General features: G+C 35.0%; 1 pseudogene; it reads right to left on the bottom strand.

Annotated features, from left to right (window-relative positions):
* Window positions 1-27,649, bottom strand: part of LOC134368485 (transmembrane 9 superfamily member 2-like) — a 76,468-nt pseudogene that overhangs the window by 3,292 nt on the left and 45,527 nt on the right.

Raw genomic sequence — 27,649 nt, 5'->3', positions numbered from 1 at the left:
AGAACCAGTGCTGCCACTTATTTATGTTTCCCTGCTCATATAATTTATTCTTACTTGAGACCCATCAATATCTATAATTTGCCCTAACACATTTAAAGACGTGCTTTCTTTTTAGAAATAGAAGGTTGCAAATGCCATAAATACCAGCAATGCATCATACAACAGAAAACCACAGAATCAAACACGACTTTGAAAGTCTATCGACATGCAGCCTCTCCAAATATAAGACACAGTGCAGCACATATAATTCGATTAAATATACATTCAAACATACATCTTTTTAAAAAATCTGCGTGTGGATTACATTTAGGTCAGACCTTGAAGAAATGAAGTAATTACCTTCATTATTATAGAGCTGAGCTAACTAAATTGGGATGAGCAATATACATTGTAAAAAGCCTTCTGGAGATAAGAAGAAACTGATGAACCAATCAACACATCATTTTAAAATCTCATACAAAATATGCATCTGGGTTTGAGGATGAGGGACAGAAGTTGAGGAGAATCATCTGTATAGATAATAAATATATACCAAGCACACATATATACACAACAAGCACACTGCTTTTCATTGAAACAAAAATCAATTCATCTAAAGAAACTTTTCATTTTCTCTTTAAAATTGCCTTCCCATCAAAAACATCTGGAAAATATGGTTACTATAATCTATTTTGCAGCATGTTAAATATTTAGTTGCTGACAAGTAACAGATTTTATTGCTCATCTTTCAAATTTGTTGCAATGGTGTTTAGAAGGTGAGTAATTAATGTACATGATTAAGCCTAGCTTTTGAGGACTTAAAAGGTCTGTCTGAATGATTGCTTTGGGATAAAGGTGTTATTAAAATACACAGTTGGCTACTGCATTCTACTTTATGGTACCTTTGCCCATCTCTAAAAATCCCTCCACAGTAACGCCCCCAACTGGCCAGTTCCTGAAATCAGAATGCAGTCAAGAATCAGGAGGTAAGAAAAAAGAGATGCACAGCAACTGAAATAGCTGTTAAAAAGCTAGGACACTAAAGTCATTGAACTGTAATCAGAGAGCACTAGCTCTTAATTTACATGTATTTCTAACTACCTTGTTTTTAGAATGCTAAAACCACAACAGATTAAAAGCAGCAAATTAAAAGAGGAAAGGTATAAGGAGCAAGGATCCTGATACCAGAATTAACAGTTGACAGAAAGGAAGAAGACAGAAAACCATTACTTTCAGCTCAGTACATATGAAGACCCAAAGTCAGTAGTCTTCAAATTGTTTTTAGCAGAGGAACTCTAAATGAAATCTCATATGGAAAGCTGGTATGGAAAACATAAAAATCAAAACTGTCCCTTCCCATCTTTAGGCACCTCCCTCCAAAGGACCCACCCCCCACCCAGCAACCACTGCAAAGACTCAGTTTGAGACTAAGTTCTCTAAGTCATCCAGAAAGGCTTAACAAGAGGTTATTAATTTTAAAAATGGAAATCTTCATAGATATTTCCATCAGAAAGTGGCTTTCAAAAGTTGTGAATTAGGGATTGGCTGGGTAGCTGAGTTGGTTGGAGCACAGTGCTGATAACACCAAGGTCCCAGGTTCCATCTCTGTCATCAGCCAACTGCCAAAAAAAAAAAAAAAAAAGATACGAATTAAGTCTCAATGTCCTAGGAAATTCTCCTGGGTCAGATTGGTATTTCCTGGATAAAGTGAGGGTAAATGAAGAATTATCATACCATAGGAAAAATTAATTTATTAAAAATATAAACGTTAGAGATTATGAAGATACAATACTCACCAAATACTGTTTGGAATGAAAACGAGTTGAATAAAAACACAGCCAAAGGGTAAAGTGCCACCCATTATGATGCCAAGAAGTGGTTTTTTAAGGAAGTTCTGTTGAGGAATCTGATAGGGGATCTGGTTTGTATGAACTGGACACCAAAACTGCTCAAAAATAAAGTGAAAAATCTAAATAAAATAAAACTGAAATAAATTTATTTTTTTTAATTTTTTTATTTTTTTTAACTTTTATTTTGTTGATATACATTGTGGTTGATTATTGTTGCCCCTTACCAAAACCTCCCTCCCTCCTCCCTCTCCTCCCTCCCCCGCAACAATGTCCTTTCTGTTTGCTTGTCGTATCACAAACATCACCACAATACAGAATCTTAAGTATGAACAGGACATGAAATATTTACAAGAGCAGTCATATGTGCAGGGGCTAGACCAGCTCCGTGCAACAGAAATACAATGCACAGAGAAATATAAGCACATATGTGGCTTTTATATTGTTTAGTAACCACACTTTAAAAAAGTAAAAAGGAACAAGTGAAATTAAATTTTTTTGGTGTCCCTGGTACATTCTACAAATTTTTAATGAAGAATTAATACCAATCCTTCACAAACACATTCATAAAAATAGAAAATATTTCCAAATTCATTCCCCTAGGGCAATATTATTATAATATAAAAACCACACAAAAGCATAACCAAAAAATAAAACCAGAGAACATATCTCTCTTGACGATAGACTAAGAAATTTTTCTAATACAACATTGTTGGCAATGTGTAAAAATAGTTATAAACCATGACTATGTGGGATTATGCCACAAATATGTAGTTTGTTTAATATCTTGAAAACTATTAATGTGTTCATCCATATCCATTACTATCAAGGTTTCCTCATGTCTGTGTGGGGGGGGGGGTTGTGGTATGAATACTTAACACGGATAATGTTTATTACCATGATTGTGGTGAGGGCATCACAGGCGTATGCATATGTCCAAACTTAAGTTGTACACATTAAATATGTGGTTTTTCTGTGCATATCAATTATACCTCAATAAAGTTGTTAAAAACAATTAATAAAATAGAACATATTTATAAAAGAAAAGAAAATCAAGACAGGATACTATCAATCGATGCACACACACAAAAAAACATTTGACTAAATCCATCACCTATTTATTATTAAAACTCTTAACAAATTAAGAAAGGAAGGAAGGAAAGGAAAGAAAGAAAGAATCACAATAATAATACAGTGAACTTTCAAAAAAAAAGGGAACAGAACTGTGGTTTATTAGAGGTGGGAAAAGGAGAGGGGAGGGGGTTTAACAAGTAATTAGTTAAAGGTCATAAAGATTGATTATATTTTGTAGACATGAGTATACTAATTATCCTGATTTGATCACCACATTTTGTACACACATATTGATATTCAAATCTATACCCTACAATATATATAATCAATCATGTTTCAATAAAAAAACCATAAATTAATTAATTAATTAAAAACTGTAAAAAAAAAAAAAAGGCACCTTTACTCAGTCCTTTGCAATTGGATTCATTTTCTTCATTTTTCATCCTTGATTTCTTTAGCAAAAACCTCCAGTAAAATGGTGAATTGAAGTGGTAAAAGTGAATATTCCTGTCCTGTTCCCAGCCTCATGAGGAAAACATTCTGCTTTCACAATTAAGTATGATATTAATTTTAATAAAATATTTTATTTGATCTAACATGTCCAAATATGATCCTTCAAACTTGTGATCGATATAAAAACTATTGATTACATATTTTACAGTATTTTTGTTGCTATTGTTCTAAATCTCCAAAACCTGCTGTGTATCTTATGCTTACAGCACATTTCAGTGAGGACTAGCCACACTTCAGTTGCTCAATAGCCACATGTGGCTAGTGGCCACCATACTAGAAGGCACACAGATGGATAATCAATAAGGATGCTTGTCATTTTTTTTATAAATTCCAAGGGAGAGATTGGACAAAATTTACTAGTGACTATTGCAATGTGAAATAATCTATAATGTCAAAAAGTCCTCTCTTATAATTTGCCTAAAGAAAACAGAACTGAGGTTACCAGAGGTGGGAAAGGAGGAGCGGGAGGTGGGTAAAGGAGAAACTGGTAAAGAGCCACAAAAAATGATTACACTGTGTAATGTTGAACATACAAATTATCCTTGTTTGAGCATCACATATTGCACACAGGTATTCATATTTAACTCTGGACCCCACAAATATTCACAATCAACTATGTTTCAATGAAGGAAAGAAAGAAAAGAAAAGAAGAAGAAAGAAAAAGAAAGAAAGAATGAATGAATTTGCCTTAGAATTTGTAAATAGTTTTCAGAAAATTTTCTTCTTTCTGCTTTCTGTCAAACTCCGTCTCCCATTTTGTCTTTTCTGACTTCTCCCCTGCAATCTCATGCTATATCTTTGTACAATCCTTTTATAATGTGTCTTCATTTAGTCTTTTTGGCATCCTGCTCCTTCTTCCTAAACGTGGAATAGGCTTACTTAAAATCTGTAAACTGAATAGCCCCATTTCTTGGACTATACCTTGGCTTTCTTCCCCCACTGTATAACACTATTACTTTTCTGAGTTGGTTGATGTCAGCCTTCCTACCATATGTCCTTTTAATTTTGTCCATCAGGGATAAAAGGAAATATAAACAATCTATAATGTGGGGAATACATTAAATAATGTCTTTGAAAATGTTACTGTCCTTAATTTTCTAAATATTTTTTATTCCAAAATGATTATCCTCTGTAGTTTTCTCCAATTGCACTTTTTGTATTTCATGTACCATATAGCATATACACAATAAGGTATTATTTCAGGCATCACTCAATGATCAAAAGCAGTATTTTAAAAGTTTTCCTTTTTCTCGCTTCCAAGGTATGCACCAAAAAAAGTTATCGGTAATGAAATTCCAAACCACATTACAAGGATACCTGTCAGAGTACCAAAGGAGATGGTAGCTGATGACCCTTCCACCCAAAGAATTAGATTCATAATGAAGAGGTTAGCAAACACAATTCTGGGGGGTGGGGAGGCAAGTCATTAGAAAACAACATTTTTTCAGGAAAATGTTATAAACTTACTTGATATGAATGTCAGAACATTCTTTTGGTGGGACAGATATAACAAATTACCAGGTTAAATCCTGGAAGGATATTAAATTACAATGTGTAGGGCTGGCTGATTAGCTCAGTAGGTTAGAGCACGGTGCTGATAACACCAAGGTCAAGAGTTTGGATCCCGGATCCCCATTCCAGCCAGCTGCCAAATAAATAAACAAACAAATCACAATGTGTAAACCCAGTCATTGAGCTGGGGCTTAAACGCAATACCATATAATAGATAGCAGTTTATTACAGGATGTAATTTCCACATCCTATTCATGTTTCACCCTCAGAGTCTAGCAGAAAAAAAATAAGATGTGGCGTAATACCACGGGAAAACTCAATATGCAATAATCAATCAATAAATAGTGAAGCAGTAAGTTTACATGAGTAGGAGGAGGAAACCAGAAGTAGGCATGCACATGCACAAAAGCCGCCACAGGAGACAAAGACAATTCTGGACAAGGAGCTCCGCCCCCATGTCGGGTGCCATTTGGTTGGACCAATGGGCTCCCACCAGCTAGGGCGCCAATCAACAGAGACTACTGCTCAGAGCTCAACCAATGACCTAAAACACGAATCCAGATAAGAAGACTTAAACCCCTGGGAATGTATCTGTCAAGGCTCTTGAGCCACTCTCTCACTCTAGCCCACTCCATCCTTTCCAGAGTACTCTCGCTTTGCTAAATAAAACTGTTCTTTTGCTTTTCGCCTCTGCCGTGTCTCGTCCAATTCTTTGTTCGAGACACCAAGAACCCAGATTTAGCCAGTAGAACCTGCAATTTCCTCAATTTCCCTTATGAAAAACAGATTTTCAAGTCCTAGGCTGAAATGTGCTATAAGATGCCTCAAGTCAGACAGGTATTCACTTAAGACAAAGAGTTTTAAATTAGTCACTCAAAATCAACAGGTTGACTGCTAAGTCTACCAGATACATCACCAGGCAAGCCCAGGTGTTGTGCCCCTTCTTGTTCCAGACAAGTTTGACCAAAGCTACAGGGGGATATGGGTGTATGGGTATGGATATGAGTGTTTTGGAACGCCTAGAAGATGAGGTTGATAAGGCAGACAGAGGTTAGATTATGGAAGGGCTTTGGCTGTCAGGTCAGACTTTATTCTGTCAGCCTAAAAATCAAATATACCTGCAGATTCCCCCCCCCCCCCCATTCTGCAGAGCCAAATAACTCTTCTTCCCCAACCTCAGCAGAAGACTAGAGGTCTGTCCTCTTGGGGAAGATCCCTGAAGCTTGAAGAAACCTTTAAAAAAGAAAACCTATCATTGACATCTTCAGAGAGATTAGAGGAGATATTGCAACCATAAAATAAAAAGAGGAAATTTTAAGAACTATTGAGAAAATAAAAGAGCTCTTGGGAATTAAAAATAAGACAAGAGGAATTAAAACCTCAATAAAACGGTTGAACAGTAGAGCTGATAAAATGTCTTAGAAAGCAGCATTAAAAAACAAAGGAATGGACAACAGACAAAAAATATAGGAAAATTAGATGAGCAACCCAAGCATCTGAAAAATAGGAGTTGTGGGAAGAGACAGAGTTCTTTGTTAATGTCTTTTAGAGATATTAAGTACTTTGCTCAAGGTCGGACTAATAAGAGGCAAAACTGGGATTCTAACTCAGGTGTGTCTGATTTTTTAAAAGCAAGCTTTTTCCATTCCACTATGCTATAATTAAGCCTCTGTGGTAAGACAATTATCCCTGAACTCACTCCACCAATCACATCTATTTTCTCCTCTCCTGGACATTTTGTCAGAGACCAGAAAAGGGGAATGTGTTAACAGCCACTCCATAATACACCAGGTTAAGCTCTGAGTTCTACTGTTCAGGGAATCTCTGTTTTAGCTCTTTAGCTTTAAGTTCTCTCAAGATCCATTCCAAGTCTAGGATTCTAATGCTGCCTACCTATTTGCCATCTCTTCTCAATTTCTTATTTAGGATCATTGGTTTGGATGCTTTCTCATATCTCATTATAAGTGATTTGGTCTTTTCTAAACCAACTTCAGTCATTTATTCTTTCGTTTTACTATTTCTACTTCACATTTCTTTCTTGTGTTTATGCTCTCTTCTGTCTATTAACACCTTTTTCAATAGGCATATCTATTCTGCTCTTTAAAGGCTCATACTTTGCTTATGCTGAAGATGTAGCTTCAAGTCCTTTCAAACAACAACAAACATAACAACAAAACCTCCACCTTATGTCTCATCAGCTTCTGGCATCTTAATAAGGGAGCCTGGTTTTTCATGATTTAACTACAGTTCTCAAGATGTTTTTAATACCTTTCTGCTCTAATGAATTTGTTTAGACACAATATTCCTCTGGCAAATTTCCTAGCTTTTGAGAGATTCATTTCAGCTGTTATCATTCCTTGGCCAGAAAAATTACTTCTTACTTGACAAATCATAACCTCCCTTCTTATACATAAACTCAATTAACCTGTCTCAACAGTTTCCCTTTTGAAAGTACACTTTAGAATGTTAATATGTGTTTAACAAATCTGTAACTGTCCTTCAACTTCATGTTTTCACATTCTAAATATTTCTTCCTATGTCAATCTCTAATTATTCCTAGACCTTCTCATGAAATCTTAAACAGCAAAACTAGAAGGAAATGAAAGAGGTCACCTGGGACCATCTTCTACTTGAAACATTTATTCATACATTCATCAAGCATTTATTGAGTACCTATGCGTTAGGCCCCGGTGTTCAAAAATAAATAAAACAAAAATTATTGCTCTGAAAAAGCTCAATCTAGTGGGAGACAGACATAAACAAATGAATTACAATACAACATGGGAAATGCTATAGCAGAATGACGAACACAGAGAAGTAAGAACGCAGAAGAAAAGAGTGACTGAAAATGCCTTATAGCTCAAAAAACAATTTCACAATCCATTAATTCATCTACTTCTCTAAACAACTCTGTGACACAGGCATTGCAGGCAAGGAAATGGACAACCAGGAAGGTTACAGGACTTACCCAAAGTCACTCACCTAATACTATGTGCTGGAATTCAAACTTCCTTCTTCCAGTTTTAAAGTTTGGGGGCATGCCCATCAAACTATGCTGCCTCTTCTTTTCTCTACCTACCACTTTTGGGGTTACATGGAGGAAAAATACATTGTTTAATAACTTTCCTGTCTTCAAGTTCTTTAAGGAAATATATATGTTCATTAGTCTAATTGCTTCTCTATCTAAATCCAAATCCATTTATATACCATGAGACACTGAAATTCTCTTTCAACCTATCCCATTTTGAGAAATAAGAATCCCAGTACCTTATGATTCTCCCTCCCATCTACCTAAGATAGCCCATAATAACCACTTACGAGAAATACATCCTTTGTAGCATGCCTGGTTTATTGCTTTAAAATTGCATTCACTTCTACTAACAGAACTAGGAAACTGATTCTGTTTCACATATTTAAATTATTCTCATTATTCAATCATATGCTAAACATTCCATGTGTAAGGCACTGAGTTACACACTGTGAAAGATAAAGAGATGAATAAGACATAGTACTCACTGAGCACTTATTCTGTGCTAGGCACTGTTCCAAAGGCTTTATATACATTATCCCATTTAATCTTTATAGCAACCATGAGGTAAATAATACCATTATTTCCATACTGCAGATGAGAAAACCTAAGCTCAGAGAAGTTCAAGAACTTGCCCATGACCCCATGAGCAGTAAGTATTATTTGTTTGAAACTCTTTTTTATTTTTTTTGCCTATCTAGTTTAAAAGACAACTATTTTTGAATGCAATAATTATAACTCTGTGTTGATGGTCATACAAATTTGTATCACAACTATAGCACAAAGGAGGAGAAAGAGAAAGGAGCTACGTAGGAGCAAGGTTTTTGTATAATATTGAAATTAAGTTGATATTAATTTAAACTAAATTGTTATAAGCTAAGACATTAATTGTAATCCATATAGAAACCACTAATAAAATAGCTCAAAAAATAATAAATGAAATGACAAGGGAATAAAAATGGCACACTAGAAAATATCTATTTAACAAAAAAGAAGGCAGTGACAGAGGAGCAGTGGAATGAAAAAGACATAAGATATATACAAAGAAAATAGCAAAATGACAGACATAAATCCTACCTTATCAATAATTACATTAAATGTAAATAAATGAAATATTCCAATCCAAACACAGAGATTAGCAAAATGGACCAAAAAAAAAAATCCCAAAAACATGATACAAAATATGATGCCTATAATAGGCATGATTTTGATTCAAAGACACAAATAGGTTAAAAGTAAAAAGATAAGATATATATGTACATGTTCGTGTATAGTAAACAGTAACCAAAAGAGATCTAGAGTCGCTACACGTCTATCAGACAAAATAGACTTTATCATAAAAGACAAAGAAGAGTGTTCTATAAAACAATATAAAGGTCAATCCATCAAAAATAACAATTATAAACACATATGTACCTAACAGCAGAGCCCTCAAAAAATATGAAGCAAAAACTGACAGAATCAAAGGAAGAAAAAGACGATTCAACAATAATAGTTGGAGACTTTAATATCCCACTTTCAATAATAGAACAACTAGACAGCAACTCAACAAGGAAATGAAAAATTTTAACAACTCTATAAATCTACTAGACTTAACAGGCTTCTACCAAACACTCCACCCAACAAGAGTAAAATATACATTCTTCTCAAGGGCACATGGAACATTCTCCATAATAAACCATAAGTTCGGCCATAAAACAAGTCTCAATAAACTTAAAAGAATTAAAATTATAAAACTATAACATCACTGAAAGAAATTAAAGACCAAATAAATGTATGTACATCTCGTGTTCATGAATTGAAGACGTAATATTAAGATGGCAATATTCAGCAAATTTATCTACAGACTCCATGCAATCCCTATCAAAATCACAGCTGGCTTTTTGAAGAAATTAATAAGCTCTTCCTAAAATTCATATGGAAATGCAAAGGTCCAGAAGAGCCAAAACAATATTGAAAAATAACAAAGTTGGACAACTCACCCTCATAATTTAAAAGTTTAACACAAAGCTACAGTAATCAAGACAGTGTGGTACTGTCATAAGCAAAGACATATAAGGATAGAGCAATAGAATAGGATTGAGAGTCCAGAAATAAGCCCATCAATTTATAAGCATTTGATTTTCAGCAAGGGAGTCAAAAGAATTCAATAGGGCAAGTACAGTCTTTTCAACAAATAGTGTCAAGACAAACTAGATATCCACAAACAAAAGAATGAAATTGGACCCCCTACCTCATACCTCAAAATTAACTCAAAACAGATCAAAAAGATAAATTTAAGACATAAAATTCCTACAAGAAAACAGAGGCATAAGTTTTAGTGACCTTGGATTAGGCAATGGTTCCTTAAATATGACACCAAAAGCACAAGCAACCAAAGAAAAAATAGATAAGTTGGACTTAATCAAAATTTTAAAGTTTTGTGCTTCAAAGAATGCAATCATTCAAAGAAAGAAACTGAAAAGGCAATCCACAGAATGGATAAAAATATTTTCAAATCCACAGAATGGATAAAAATATTTTCAAATCATATATCTGGATAGTAGATAAGGATCTACTATCTAGAACATATAAAGAAAACTTACAACTCAATAATAAAAAGAAAAACAACCCAATTTTAAAATGGGGTGGGTTTTTTTGTTTGTTTTTTTAAAAAGGATGACCGGTAAGGGGATCTTAACCCTTGACTTGGTGTTGTCAACAGCACGCTCACCCAGTGAGCTAACCGGCCATCCCTATATAGGATCTGAACCCATGGCCTTGGTGTTATCAACACCATGCTCTACCAAGTGAGCCATGGGCTGGCCCCAAAATGGGGGTTTTAACAGATATATTTCCAAAGAAGGTATGCAAATGGCCAATAGGCACATGAAAAGATGCTCAATGTCATTATTCATCAGGGAAATGCAAATTAATACTACAAGATAATACTTCATACCCACTAGGATGGTTATAATAAAAAAAAGAGATAATAACAAGTGTTGGTGAGGGTATGGAGAAACTGGAACCCTCATACATTGCTGACAGAAATATAAAATGGTGCAGCCACTTTTGAAAAATGGTTGACAGTGTCTCAAAATGGTAAACACAGAGTTACCATATGACCTGGCAATTCCACTCCTAGATATACAAACAGTAGAACTGAAAACAAATGTTCACTCAAAACATTATACACAAATGTTCATAGTGGCATTATTCATAATATTCAATGAGTAAAATAGCTCAAATGTCCCACAGCTGATGAGTGGATAAACAAAACGTGGTATATCCATACAATGGAATATTATTCTGTCATAAAAAGGAATGAAGTGCTGATACATGGTACAACATGGATGAACTTTGAAAACATTACGTTAAGTGAAGGAAGTCAGACACAAAAGGTCGCATGTTTTATGATTCCATACAGACGGAAAATAAATTAGTAGATTAGCAGCCAGGGGCAGTGGGGAAGAATGGGGAGTAACTGCTAACAGGCACAGAGTTTCTATTAGAGGTGATGAAATGTTCTGGAATTTGATAGTGGTGATGGTTTCACAACTTAGTGATTGTATTAAAAACCACAGAGTTGTATTTCTATGCTTTAAACAGGTAAACCTTGTGGAATGTTCATGATACATCGATTTTTTAAAAAGAAATAACAAAGGGTAAAGGTAAAATCAAGGATAAATAAGTTTTTCAGCTTATGTGAGCAAGGCACTGGTGATAATACTAATAAAAGTAAGGACCTTATCAGGGAGAACTTATTTGAGAAGCAGAAGTAAATAAATTCTGTTCTGAAACAAAGTACTTGAATTTGATCATTAAAATGGATGCCATCAAGGAGAGAGCATGCAAAATGAGGAAGAGGAGGAGAAAGAGAAGGAAAAAAAGAAAAAGAGGAGGAGGACGAGGGAGAAGAACCAAGAGGTGAGGATATAACTAAGAAGAAGGTTCACATTTGGTGGTCAGGAGGATGAAAGAAGAAGGGACTTAAGAGAAGGAAACAAGAGGTAGAAGAACTAGAAAGCTACAATGACAGGAATAGTGAGAGAAAGATGACTGTAGTTAATAGTCTGTCGAATGTTACAGAGTGATCAAGGATAATAAGAACTGAGTCAATGAATTTGGTAGGAAGAAAGGTCATTTGTCAGCTTTCAAGAATGTTTTTCAGAAGAGAGACCGTAACTGCTAGTATTAAGGAGAATGGGTCATAAAGAGAGATGGTTGGAAAGGGAAGATAAATGGGACAGGAGTATAAAAAGATGGGCAAGGACAAGAGCAAGTGGTAGTTCAAAAGATTTATTCTAAGGAAATAGATTGAAGTGTACAAAACTTGACACCGAAGTATATTTGTCAAAGCATAATTCATAATCAATGCAAAATATAAACAACCGAAACTATCTCACAATGCATGAAAAATGAAATGATTGCACAAGTATACAGGCATTCTATGGTATACTGATTAAGAGCACAGACTCTAGAGACAGACTGCTTGGGTTTGAATTCTGACTCTACCACTTACTAGCTAAGTGATCTTGGGCAAGTTACTATACTATTCTCTGCCTTAGCACTTCATCTGTAAAATGGGATAATAAAAATAATATCTGCCTCATAGTGTTGATGTAATGATTAAATGAGTTAATATTTGTGAAGCATTTAGAATGATGCCTGGCACATTATATAAGGGTGGGCTATGACTATCATTATCCACACAATGGAATATTTTGTGGTTGTTAAAAGTGATATCAGAGAATTTCCAATGATTGCATAAAATGTTGAGACTCAACATTTAACAACACATCATTAAATGAATAAAGCTGAAACAAAATTGTATATACTATGTGATCACAATTTACATGCATAGAAAAAAGACTGGAAACAACAGAAGGTCAACAGGAATTCTCTCAGAAAGATGGGATTGTAGGGGATTATTAATTTCATCTTTACACTTTTCTGCATTTTGAGATGGTCTGCCACAACAATTTATTATTACAGGTGGGAAGAAAATAAACATAATAGATTAATTTCAGGTTAAAATACAAAATGAATACACATACCTCTAATTTTACTCCCTTCTGAAACCCCAGAAAACTATGAAAAGCATTGCTTTTTTAAATCTATACAGACAGGGAGAACAGGACAGCAGATAACAGGTGGGGGGAAAGCAAGCTGGAAACTATGCAGAAAGTGGGGAAAGCTGAGAACCCGATCTACGCTACAGAGTCTACAAAAAGGATCAGAAACTGGCAGCAACAGGTATTCTATGAGTAAAGAGAAGGGGCAGCAAGTGACTAAAAAAAGGGAATTTTGTGAAAGCTTTTTGAGAAGTAGATACTGCCATCACCTCCCTCACGATAAACTATAGCAGATTCCGAAGGTTTGTTCTCTGGATTGGAGGACACCAGACATGGTTAAATGCTCGGGTACTATACCCAAAACAGAAAAATTTAAGTGACTATATGCATACTAAATATTGCATGTCAAGACACTTGGCATCTTTCCCCCATATACCTCCCAGAATGCTGGCAGCCAGACATTAACACTCCAAACAGTCCAAACAGGAGTTTGGAAGACACTTCTCTAGCAAAAGTGACGAGCCCAAGGCTTAAGCCCTAAAGACATCAACATAAGGAGTCTCCAGAAAACAGCATATCCAGATCAATCTATAGTGAAGTTCCAAGTCTATAAGCTTCCCTACATACTCACCGTATTCATTTAGTATTTTGTTCACACACTTGTAATCATATGCATACATACAATCAACAATTGCCAGACCTTTGAAGAAAGCCTGTAGCATGGAAGATAAAAACCAAAACAAAAAGAGAAAGTCAACTTTAAGGAAAAAACATATTATTAATATCTTAAGAAAAGTATGAGATGATACTGCACTCATGGAGTGTTGACAAAATGCTTTTTTAAAGAAATATTCAGAAAACAAAAAGGAGCTCTAGACAGCTAAAAACCCAATAAGAATAATGAAAAAAAATCAATAGAAAAATTCAAAATCTAGAAAACAGAGCAAAAGACAAAGAGATAAAAAGCATAAGAAAAAAAATGAGACATTTAGAGGACAGTCTAGGAGTTTTCAACAAAATATTAACAAACTGAATCTAGAAATATATAAAAAGAGTAAAAATTATGACCAAGTTATTTAAATAAAACGTTTTACTTGTACAAAGGGTCTTCAAGAAGTTCATGGAAGGATTCATATTATCTTTTACTTCTATTTTTCCATGAACTTTTTGAAGTACCCACATATTTACATTGTTACATACTTTCAAGCAGCAATTTACATAATATTAATTTTAGAGTTTTATTCAAAATTTAATAATAAAAACATTGAAATTAATCCTGGGAATGCAAGGCTGGTCAACAATAGAAATCAAATCAATGTTAAAAAAAAAAAAAAGAAATCAAATCAGTGTAATGTGCCATATTAACAAACTAAAAAAGGAAAACTATATGACCATTTCAATAAATGCAGAAAAAGCATATGACAAAATCCAAAATCCATTCCTGATAAAAAGTTCTCAGCAAATGAGGAATAGAAAGGAACATTCTCAACCTGACAAAATGCATATAAAAAATACCCTCAGCTAACATCATACTTAATGGTAAAAGACTAGGTTCTTTCCCCCTGAGATCATGAACAAGGCAAAGATACCCATTCTCACTACTTTTCAATATAACAGAAGTCTAGACAGTGCTATAAGGCAACAAAAAGAAATAAAAAGCTCCCAAATTGGAAAGGAAGAAATGCAGCTCTCTCCATTCATAGCCAACATGATTGTCTACACAGAAAATTCCAAGGACCCTACAAAAAAGCTCCTAGAACTAATGAGTAAGTTTAGAAAGGTGACAGGATACAAGGGCATTATATTGGAATCAATTATATTTCTATATGCTTGCAATGAACAATTGGAATTCATCTTTAATGCCATTAATAAACCCCCACCCCAAAAAAATAAGGGAAAGAAAGGAAGGAAGAATTTTGTAGGTATAAATCTAACAAAATATGTGCAGAATCTGTATGCTGAAAAGTACAAAACACTGATGAAATACATCAAAGAGGATCAAAATAAATGACTACCATATTTATGAATTGGAAGACTCCATATTATGAAGATGTCACTGGTCCACAAATTGATCTATAGATTCAATGCAATCATAATCAATATGCCAGCAGGATTTTTTGTGCAAATTGACAAGTTGATGCTAAAATTTATATGGAAAGGAAAAGAATTAGAATAACCAAAACAGTCTTTAAAAAAGAACAACAAAGTTAGAGGACTTACACAACCTGATTTCAAATTTTATTACAAAAGTACAGTAATCAAGACTGTGGTATTGGTGAAATGATAGACACATAGATCGTAGAACTGAACAGAGCCCCAAAATCATCCCACACAAATATAGGCAATTGATTTTGATAAGGTAATTCAATAATTCACTGGAGAAATTTTGACAGTCTATTCAACAATTAGTACTGGAACAAAAGGACAGTCATAAGCAAAAAAAAAGAAAAAAAGTAACTTGGAGCCACAACTCACTGTACACAAAAAATAAGTAAAAATTGACCTAAATATAAAATGTAAAACCATACATCTTCAAGAAAACATATGAGAAAATCTTTGTGATCTTGGGGTTAGGCAAAGAGTTCTTAAATACAATAAAATAAACCACAACTATAAAAGAAAAAAAATTGATAAATAGGACTAACCCAAATTAAAACCTTTTGCTCTGCAAAAGACACTGTTAAGAAATTAAAAAGACAGCACTGAAAGAAAATATTTGCAAATTACATGTCTGACAAAGGACTTGTATCCAGAATATATGAAGAACTCTCAAAACTCAACAATAAGAAAACAAACTACCCAATTAAAAAACAAGCAATATATTTGAACAGACACTTCACCAAAGAAGAGGTATGGACGGCAAATAAGAACATGTAAAGATGCCCAACACCATTAGTTATAGAGAAATACAAATTCAAACCACAATGAAATACCAGCCTATTAGGATGAATAAAATAAAAAGAAAACTAACAATACCAAGTGCTGACAAGGATGTGGAGAAACTTGTATTTTATACATTGCTGGTAGAAATGCAAAATGGTACAAACACCTTGAAAACAATGGGTACAACCACTTTGAAAAACAGTTTCTTATAAAGTTAAACATACACTTATCATATGACCCAGCACTTCCACTCCTAAGTATTTTCCCCAGGAGCGGAAAAAAAAAAAAAACTGATGTTGATATAAAAACTGTTTTATGAATGTTTAGAGCAGTTATAGCAACGTTTATTCATAACCACCAAAAACTGGAAATAACCTCAATGTTCTTCATCTGGTGAATACATAAACAAACTACAGCACCCCCATACAATGTAATACTATTCAGTAATAAAATGTAAGAAGTGAAATAAGCCAAATCCAAAAGGCTCTTTATGATTCACTGTATGACTTGTTTATATGACATTCTGGAAAAAGCTAAACTATAGGAGTGGAGAACAGATTAACAGCTGTCAGGGTTTGGGGTGTGGGAAGGGGTTGACTACAGAGGGGTAGCATGAGAGAAGCTTTAGAGTGATGGAACATTTCGGTAACTTGATTGTGGGAGTAATTACACAACTATGCATTTGTCAAAACAAAGTACTGAACACCAAAGAGAATGAATTTTACTGCATATAACTTTTGAAATAAATATATATTTTTAAAATATCATGTTATGTGGGGGGTTTTGCATTATAACTGCAACATTCTCATAGAAATAAAAAATATAATCATTTTTAAATTTATAAAACTTTTTTATAAAAGCATAACCGGTGGGCCCGAGTGCTACACAGGGAAGATCTGAGTAGGTTTATAAGCAGAAAAGAAGGTCTCAGTGAAGAGGTAAAGTAATTATGCAAGGCAGAAGGGGTAACTGATTGAGCAAGTCTGGAAAAGAAATGGAAGGGAATAGAAACAAGCACAGAAGTGGCCAAGTCCTAAATATCTTTCAAATCACAGATTAAGCCCAATTACCTTCACAAAGCCTTCCCAGGTGCCCCAAGCTGGAAACTGCCTTTTCCTCTTCTGAAGCCCAACATCACTTTATACATGCCACTCTTAGAACTCCTGTACTTAGCACCAGATAGAATTGCTACTATTTTACATATTTTACATCATCCCCTTCCTCCTGCCCCAGCAACCCACTAGATTATAAATTATTGGAATGCAGAGTTTCGGGGGCAATGTACATTTATTTCTTCCACGGTGCTTAACATAATGCCTTAAATATAGAAAAACAAAAACAAAATCAAACCAAAAAACACGCAATAAGGATGCTGAATAAGTAAATAAATAATGCAGAGAATAGTAGATGCTTTACTGACTGGTTCTTGCATGTGATATCCATTGTATTACAATCCGATATAATGGCTTTTGCACAATGGCACTTTGTTGCCAAATGTATTCAGTTTCGGATTCATCTAAACCTTGAGCTTGAAGCAAAAAATATCTGAAAAATTGTCAAGGACATCGCTTTCTTACATAAATGTATTAAAGCATTCACCTCGAGAAAGACCACCCCATTCTAGTTCCCTTGAAAAGTTATAGAAAAAGCAGATGGCTCTGTTCAAGGTGATGAGAGGGAAGGGGTGCATTACGCTCATTTTAAACAAGTCAAAAAATTCTAAGGTACATATATTTGATGTGCAAACTTGTAACGTTCAAATCCTTTCAATGATCATACCTTTTCCCCTGGAATTTAGGGGGAAATGAGCCACATGTACATAAAAGATTATCAGTCTCCTGAATATATCACTGAACTGCATTATTTATGGTGGTATACTCAGTCACAGAGCATTATTAAAGCATCTGCTCTCATTTTGTCACTAATCAGTATATACTGCCCATGTAACTGAATTTACTCTTGTAAAACTTTCAGTATAGGATCTCTTCCCTATTGTGATAAAGTTCTAGCATCAAGGACATAAGGGGTTTTTTTTACAAGTAGTAATTTAACAAAATAAAACAAAGACTGTCCTTCAGAACATATCAAGGGTAGGATTTTTCCTTGCTATAAATAGATGGAACATTCTAAAAACCAAATTGTGCCCCCAAAATCCATACGTTGAAGCCCTAACCCTCAATGGGATGGTATTTGGAGATGGAGCCTTTGGGAGGTGACTGGGTTTAAATGAGTTCATGAGGATGGGGCCCTCATGATGGGATTAGTGGCCTTATAAAAAGAGACAACAGAGAAAGAGAGAAAACATCCTCTCTCTCTCTCTCTCTCTCTCTCTCTCTCCCTCTCTCTCTCTCTCTCTCTGTCTGTCTGTCTTCATCCCTCTTCCTCTCTCGCCCTACCTCCCTCTACCATGTGATAACACAGGGAGAAGGAGCTGTCTGCAAGCCAGGAAGAGAGCCCTCACCAGAATGCAATGCTGGCTTCTGATGGGACTTCCCAGACTCCAGCAGAACTGTGAGAAATAAGCTTCTGTTGGTTAAGCCACCCAGTCTATAGTATTTTGTTATGGCAGTCTGTGCTAAGACAAAAATGTATCAAGGACTTTGGAGGTAAAACCCTAAGTGATTCAGCACTTTATCAGTGAAGTACTGTGGGGAGAATATGTCTTCCCACAAGTATTATGGGAAGAGTACAATTGATAGGATGCAGCAGGGGGACACTTTGTTATATATAGCCTGGCCCTATTACTGACTTCACGTGTGACATTGGACAAGTTGCTCCCTGGTTTGGCCACAGATTCTGCATCTATATAACTAGCAGACTGGATGAGCTACTGTCACAGCCACTGCACAGCACCACCCCCACGCCCACTTTGACTACGGTTGTACATTGGAACTGCAATCACTAATAACATCACAATAACTAGGTAAGACAGGAAGAAATCATCATTGAAGGCAGCAATGAGAAGAATAGCAAAATGTCGTGCATAAATTGCCACTCTAGCATTATATATAATGCAAGATGTATAAATGATATGAGCGATTATGAAATTTGCTTCAAAAACAAAGGTCAAAATTGAATACTGCAGAACCAGTGCTGTCTCTCTGTACTAGAGGTTAAAGTGTACAAAAAAGATGAAAAGAATGCAGATACAACAGAAAGAAAATACTGAAGCTACAGAAAACACAGTAGTCATTCATCTCCTTCCTCCTCTTTGTTATAGTGTACAATGATTTTTTCCAAGATAAAGTATAAGGAAGAGTATAATTGCATAGAGAAAAGAGAACGTGAGATACAAACCCAGGACATAACAATGCTGTCAGCAAAAATTTGTCTTCCGCTTAACACCTTTAAATGCTGAGGAAGTAAAAAATAGAATAGTTACTGTAGCAACTTGATTTAGTCCACTTTCCAAATACTTTAGAATAGCCAAGGCACCATTACATTTTGATAGATCAGCTAAAAATTCCCCATGCAATTTGTTTTTAATTTTTATTTTACAGCCTTTTAATTTCTACATTCAACACACCAACTTACCGAAATAATTAACAGTTGTAATGCTTACTTTTACACATTTTAGCAGACACATATCTGGCAGGGGTTCCCAGAAGGACCCATACACAACAGCACAAGTCATTAAAGCACTTCAATTGGCAGGGGAAAGAAAACCAAGGCAGACCAGAATTAAAGGCACAATAAATAGGAAACCAGTGACAATAATAGTCTTAAAAGTACGTAGGACTTTATAAGGAATTAAGCACAACCTTATTAAGACATAATATATGACTGTAATGATGAGTACATGACATTATGCATTGGGCAAAACCCAGAGAGGGAAGACTAATATAAAATTGAGTTAATAATAATATATCAATATTGGTTCGTAATTGTAACAAATGTACCACACTAATGTAAGATGTTAGGAGAAATGGAGCGGGGGCAGGTACAGGGGTATGAGAACTATCTGTCCTTTCTGCTCAATTTCTCTGCAAAACTAAAACTGCTCTAAAAATAAAGTCTATTACTTAGGGAAAAAGGACAGTACATGAAACAGCACACAAGGAAATTCTCTAATGGGAATACTTAAGTGATGCTGCAAACAAATATTACTGACTTAGCTAATTCTTTGACAGATTTTCTTAATGAAAAGGTCTGACTCAATTCAAGGCAAATGGAAGTAAGTTTTCAAGTTAAATTAGTCTTTAATTTCACTGTCTAAGTTAAAATTAAACAAAATATCTCTGCCTTCCCTACCATAGTAGTTGCTCCAAATACAGCCAATCATTTTATCCCACAAAATTTCTTTCTATTTCCTTTTATTCAAGTTGAGGAATAAAAAAAAAAAACAAAGCGAGACTTGGTCTCAGGAAAATATAATCTTAAGAGCTGAATTTTGAAATTATCATTGACATCTGAAACACCTAATAGGCCATTTTTTTACAGCAGCTTTGTTTACGAAAATCACTACTCTGGCTATCAAAAACTGACAAGCTCCATTTTTAGTTTATAAATGAGGACAACTAGGGTTCATCAGCCATTGTGAGCCTACTAAAGATACTATTCCATTTGTACATTTAAAGACCAGCACTTAGACTTGCCACAGCATTTCAAAATGCTGGGCTTTGAATCATGAACTCCCTTAGCCCACTTAAAATAAGATTCTACTCATATACTGATTTTTAAGAATGCATCTATTCTGCAAAGCAAGGAATATGTGTATTGCAGTTTACGATTAATTATTCAGAACTGAAGAAGCTATGCAAGGTGCCTGATACAGAACATACTCAGACGCATATCCTTAACTTGAGAAGACAGAAATGTAAGTACCATAAAACGCAAATTTCCTTAAACTTTAGGGTATAATTTTCAAAGTCCTTTTATACACATGAATCAAAGTTTAACAGATGTTGGCAGTTCACTCTGAATATTTAAGATATATCTGAGCCTACTCACATAAAGTAATAACAACATAATCAAACCTTGTGTTCCTTGACCAAGGAAGACTGACAGTAGTCTTTGGGGGCCTGAATACATCCCTATGAACCAGCTTCCAATCAAACTCCTCCTAGTCATCGTCTTGCACATGAGAAATTATTTAATAAACATACAAGTTACTGTGCCAGAAAATTACAAGAGCTCTGAAAGTTAGATGAAACGGAATTTTCCTCTAAAGACAGACTAACTACAAACCAATGTCTCATTATGGATTTAGCAGGCCTCTGGAAGGTACATAATCCTGCCACATAAATGAATCACTACCTTACTCTAAGTTTTGCTTCACAGGGAGTGTGTTAATTATATGAAGCACACAACTGGCTTACTTTTCATGAAGAAAGCAAAATACTTAACCTACATAAGGAACTCAACCAATTTTATAGAAACTAAAAATTCATCAATACATAAATGATTACAAGAGTCAAAACAGTATAAACAGCACAACCTAAAATACCGTACTTTGCAGTATGTGGTATATGAGGGTACTTCAAAAAGTTCATGGAAAGATTCATATTATCTTTTATTCCTATTTTCTCACGGACTTTTTGAAGTACCCTCATATTTATCTCATGCTTCAAATCATTGAAAATCTCTAATACCGATATACTGAGAGTTCAGAAACACATAAAAAATGATATAACCAAGTAGTTGATAACAAACAACTCTCTAATAAACTTACCTGTACTTTTAAAAAATCTATACAACTCTATACTTTCTGATTTGGTATAATATACAAAATTACTAGGCATCTGAAGTGTGTTGTATTCAAGGTGCTATACTCTAAATAGAAATATAACATTGAGAACTGGGCAGAGTAGGCACTCAAGTTTTTGTTGACTCAAATATATGCATTTTGACTTATGAAAGACTTCATCTGATTATATCTGATAATATCTCTATGGGGAGTCCTTAACATGATCATAGCCAACATTCCAGATAAGAAGAGAACAATAACAAAGGAATTCATAATACTAGAAAATTTAAGAAAGAAAAAAGAGAAGTTAAATCTCCAATTCCTTAACTGAACACTAAAAATGTGTGTATATATAAAAGAAAGACATTCAAATTATTGTTACTTCAGTTTTCTAAGGTTAAACTTAGATCAAAGACTGAACGCATCCCTATATTTAAATGAACTTAAAGCTGTATCACAAAAGTGTATTACAAATAAGGTAATAGAAGAAACACTATTCTTAAGGTTATTTTAGAATTTTTTAAGAGGACCTGCCCAAAGAGAAATAAGAAACGAATAACATCAGAAACACAAACTTAGTTCTATTTATTTATTTTTAAAGATGATTGGTAAGGGGAACTTAACCCTTGACTTGGTGTTCTCAGCACCACGCTCTCCCAAGTGAGCTAACCAGCCATCCCTATGTAGGCATCCAAACCCATGGCCTTGGTGTTATCAGCACCGCACTCTCCCAAGTGAGCCATGGGCCGGCCCCCAAACTTAGTTCTAGAGCATGGACCGGGGAATAAAACTTCAGGAGTCACAAGTTGAACTAATGGCTCACTGACTTCTTAGCCAATGGACCAAGGCCATGGTCTTTTAACTTTATCACTCTATGAGCTTCAGAGAAAAGACCCCAAGGACGACTCATCTACCAGCTCTTACTTAATGTTGCTAAAATTAAAAGTTAAAAACTATCCCCAAGTCAAAACCAATGCCTTCTGCTGTCCTACCCCTCAGCCAAACCCATAGACACCAAAAAGTTTCACCAGAATCTATGCAAATGTTTAAAATGTCTTGTAAGTGGTATAAGTAAATTAGCTCATGACAGAAACTGAAGTAAACTAGTAGTCACACTACTATTATAGTCGTACTGTAATACTACTAGAGAAAATTCCGTTTCATATAACTTTCAGAGCTCTTGTAATTTTCTGTCATAGTAACTTGCATTACTTTAACTTGTATTCATTGTTACACTACAATTACTATTACTAGAGACTAGCCCCTACAGTCTATCTGGAGGCCCTTCATTTTCACAACCTCTTTGGAGAAACTCTTTAAATAAATTTTATCTGGGGAGACTTCCGGGGGGGTGTGACAAAATGGGACCTCGGCTGTTGCACAAACAGAAGACTCTTTAGAAAAGCTACCATGAGGGGACTGCAAAATGGTGCAGCCTCTATGGAAAACGGTATGGAGGTTCCTCAAACAATTGCAGATAGATCTACCATACGACCCAGCTACCCCACTGTTGGGAATATACCCAGAGGAATGGAAATCATCAAGTCGAAGGTATACCTGTTCCCCAATGTTCATCGCAGCACTCTTTACAATAGCCAAGAGTTGGAACCAGCCCAAATGTCCATCATCAGATGAGTGGATACGGAAAATGTGGTACATCTACACAATGGAATACTACTCAGCTATAAAAACGAATGAAATACTGCCATTTGCAACAACATGGATGGACCTTGAGAGAATTATATTAAGTGAAACAAGTCAGGCACAGAAAGAGAAATACCACATGTTCTCACTTATTGGTGGGAGCTAAAAATTAATATATAAATTCACACACACACACACACAAAACCGGGGGGGGGAGAAGATATAACAACCACAATTACTTGAAGTCGATACGACAAGCAAACAGAAAGGACATTGTTGGGGGGGAGGGGGGAGGGAGAAGGGAGGGAGGTTTTGGTGATGGGGAGCAATAATCAGCCACAATGTATATCGACAAAATAAAATTTAAATAAATAAATAAATAAATAAAAATTAAAAAAAAGAAAGAAAAGCTACCATGAGGAGGAGGAGAAGGAGAAGGAATAAGAATAGGAATAGGAGCAGAAGGAAGAGAGGTTATTTTCATTTTAAAGGCAATGGGTGTATAAGGAGAATCATCACCTCAGAAGGCCATACTCACAATATCACATCATTCTTTACTTTCGTTTTTACTTTTATAGTCTTCTTCCACCCAAAATTACTTTATTACAGGATATGAGAATACCAGGGAACAAAATACTGTATACACACATTCATTTCCTTTCGATCAGCTTCTCTGCTCAGTCTCCTAAGTTACTAACTTAGCCTACTCTCACTCTCAGCACTTTATCTCAACCCCAATCATTAACCTCTCATTTGGTGCATCCCTCAATTCCATGTTGAAACTATTTCTTCTCCAGTCACAGACTCCTAATTTTGTGGTTTGATTCTGTTGAAGATTCCTAAGAAATCAAGTATTGTCACTCTGAATCCACCAGAAGGTAAGCTTCATGCAAGCAAAAGTATTGTCTGCCTCTTTCACCACTGTATCTCAGCACTTGCCATAGTGCCTCCCATCAAAATAGGGACTAAAAAGAATACCTGTAGAACAAATGGACCTTCACTGACAGACGTTATCTCCACACAGTCCTCTCCTCATACGACCTGCCTTGATTAAATGGCCACTTGAAAGCTATTGGTTTACCTTTCACCTTTCTCTTGCCCTCTTCCCAGTTTTTCATGACATCCTTATCTTCCTCTACCCCAGCTGGTTACTGCTCTCCCATATTCTCTAGTTTGCTCAGACTTTCTGAACCCATCAACAAAAACTTCCATTCTGTTTGCTCTTCATCTCCTGCATAGTGTCCACTTTCACAGTCATATCCTCTCTACTCGCCACCCCAATATTGCTTGCATGCAGACATAGTATCTCCGTGATATCTCAGGTTTCTCTTTCCCTACAGCATAAATACTAGTATATTTAAAACACTTTTTCCTTTTTTTCTTTTCATTGTGTTTGTGGGGGAGATGGGGGGAGGAGAAGGGAAACTAGCCACAGAGAATAAAAAAATGTTACCCAAGATCATCTGTAGGAAGAAAATACCTTAATCTAAAAATACATACCGTATTATTTACATTTCCCACCCTAAAGCTACTTGTTCTTCATTTCATGAAGTGCTTACCTAAACCACTGAATGTTGGTATGAGGTACAGACTCCAAAATATAACCCCATCTAGAAACCCACTTGACATATTTGTCTTCCTAAAACAAAAATATAAAACCATATGACCAAACTTTAACTAACATTTTGCTGGTTATAACCCTGAAACTGACCAAAAAAAAAACTATTCTGCAGGTGCTTTTTCCATTTCTTTACTTCTAATTTCATGGAATCATGAGATCTATCTTGACATTTTTATCTTTATTTACTGATATTCTACCTCTTTTCAAAAAGGGACTAGGAAGAAAATAATTTTAGCCTACTGCTTATTCACTAGAAATAGCACCTTTTTTGTTACTATTTTTCTATAACTCTAAATCCACCCCATATTTCATTTCATTCTGTCCCTTTTGTCCCAACCACATTTCCATCTTCACATACCATACTTGTAAAGGTACACAAAGATATACATAATGAAAGTCACTGTAGCTTTGTTTGTAAATTTAAAAACCCAGAAACAACCAAAACTGCTCATCAGAATGAGAATAAACTATGGTAATCCATGCTAGCATATACTATGTAACCATTAAAAAGAATGAAGTGCATCTATAGGTGATGATGTCTATGAAATAGCATTAAGTGAAAAAAGAAATGTATGTATAGCAAAATTCCATTTTTCCTCAAGAAAATGATATGCATAGCTTGTAGATTTTTCTGGAAGGATAAATAAGAAAAATAATGTTCATACTTTTAGAGGGAGAGAGTAGGAATCAGAGGGCAAAGAAAGGGAGAGATTTACTTATTTTTTATATATGATTTGTATATAAATATACAAGTATTATCAATATTATTACTTAAATTATACTAAAAGACAACTTGCTTCACTTTAACCCACCAACTTCACCTCCTGCCATTAGGTTTATTATTAGGGTGCTTTGATTATAGAATATTGTTCCACTTAAACCATCTTTTCTTATCAAATACTCTAATATTTTACATTTTTTGTATGTTATGTATTTTGGGATGTTGTAGCTACAAGTTTATAAAAAATACATTTTTTCAAATATTGTAGTTTTCAGTACTGAATAAAACACAAGAAAATACAATTATGAATCAAGCTATTTCTGCTATATGACCAAACCCAACCTGTCAATAGCTTTCTTTTAAAATATTCCCAATAGATGAAAATCTGAAGTGAAAATCCCCAATAAACATTTAACCATTAATTCAGTGTTATTACCCCTCAACTCAATGACATGCTCTTAGCAAAAGAAAAACACTGGCATGGATTGACCAAGTTATGATTGAAACGACTTATTTAAAATTGAGTATCTTTAAATATTTTCCCTGAATTTTGGGGGGGTATGAAGAAAGTCAATATACACTGCTTTTTTAAAAAAATTTTTTAAACCAAATGATATATTTTAATTAAAATGAGTTTTAATTCAACAATGGATTTCAGTTAAAACCTGATGACCACATGATCATGGTTAACACTACCAGTGATGAGACAGGCTGACATCATGTACCTCCTGGTGTGATGTATCACTTATGTGGCATTCCTAGGAAGAATGCATGGCCTGAGTCTGCTCATGAAGAATTATCAGACAGACCCAGGTTGACAGTCATCCTACAGAATGTAAGGTCTGTACCCTTTAAAAATTTCAAGGATACGACAGAGAAAGAGGAACTATCACACACTGTTGGTGGCAATGTAAACTGGTACAGCCATTATGGAAAACAGTATGGAGGCTCCTCATAAAAACTAAAAATAGAACTACCTTATGACCCAGCAATCCCACTTCTGGGTATATATCAAAAGGAAATGAAATCAATATTTGGAACAGATATCTGCACTCCCATATTCGTTGCATTACTATTCCCAATAGCCAAGAGATGGAATCAACCTAAGTGTCCATCAATGGATAAAGAAAATGTGTGTGTGTATATATATATATATATATATATATATATATATATACACACACACACACACACACACACAATGAAATACTATTCAGTCATAAAAAATAATAAAATTCTGTCATTTGCAGCAACATGGATGGAACTGGAGACCATCATGTTGAGTGAAGTAAGCTTGGCACAGAAAGACAAATACCACATGATCTCACTCACATAATCAGAAAAAAGAGTGAAAAAGTGGTTCTCATACAAGTAGAGAGTAGAATAATGGTTACCAGGGAAGCAGGGTGGGAGGAAAGGCGTGGGGTGGTGGGGAGGTCAGTGTGGGAGGGAAGAGGTGGATTAATGGGTACAAAGTTACAGGTAGATAGGAAGAGTAAGTTCTGGTGTTCTAAGCTGAGTATAGCTAATAATATTGTATTGTATATAAATAGCTAGAAAAGAGGATCCTGAACATAACCACCACAAAGAAAAGATAAATGTTTAAGTGATGGATATGGTATCTACCCTAAGTGAATCAGTGTACAATATATGCATGTATTGAGACAATACATTGTACCCCCAATATATGTACAATTAAACATTTTTTCAAATTTCAAAGATATGTCCACATTGGAGGAGACCAAAACCTAAATGCAACACATAATCTTGGGGAGCATCGTGAACCAGAAAGGGAAAGAGTAACATTGTTGGCCAGCTGGTGAAATATGAATGGATGGATGTGGATTGGATAGTGATGTACCAATACTGATTCCTGATTTGAAGGGCTGTGTGCTAGTTATATAGGAGAGTGACCTTGTTTGGGGGAAATACGCTCTGGAGTGTTTAGGGGTGATTGGACAACATCTAGCTCTCAAAAGATTCAGAGAAAGACTAATGATAATGGATGCACACAGAAAAGAGTGAACAATGAAGCAAGTACAGTAAAATGTTGATGATTGGGGCATCTGGTTAAAGGAACGAGAGTT

Source organism: Cynocephalus volans, chromosome X, assembly GCF_027409185.1.
Source record: "Cynocephalus volans isolate mCynVol1 chromosome X, mCynVol1.pri, whole genome shotgun sequence".
NCBI classification, from domain to species: domain Eukaryota; kingdom Metazoa; phylum Chordata; class Mammalia; order Dermoptera; family Cynocephalidae; genus Cynocephalus; species Cynocephalus volans.
Note: the sequence above shows the minus strand (reverse complement) of the source record. Positions and strands in the feature narration are given on the sequence as shown.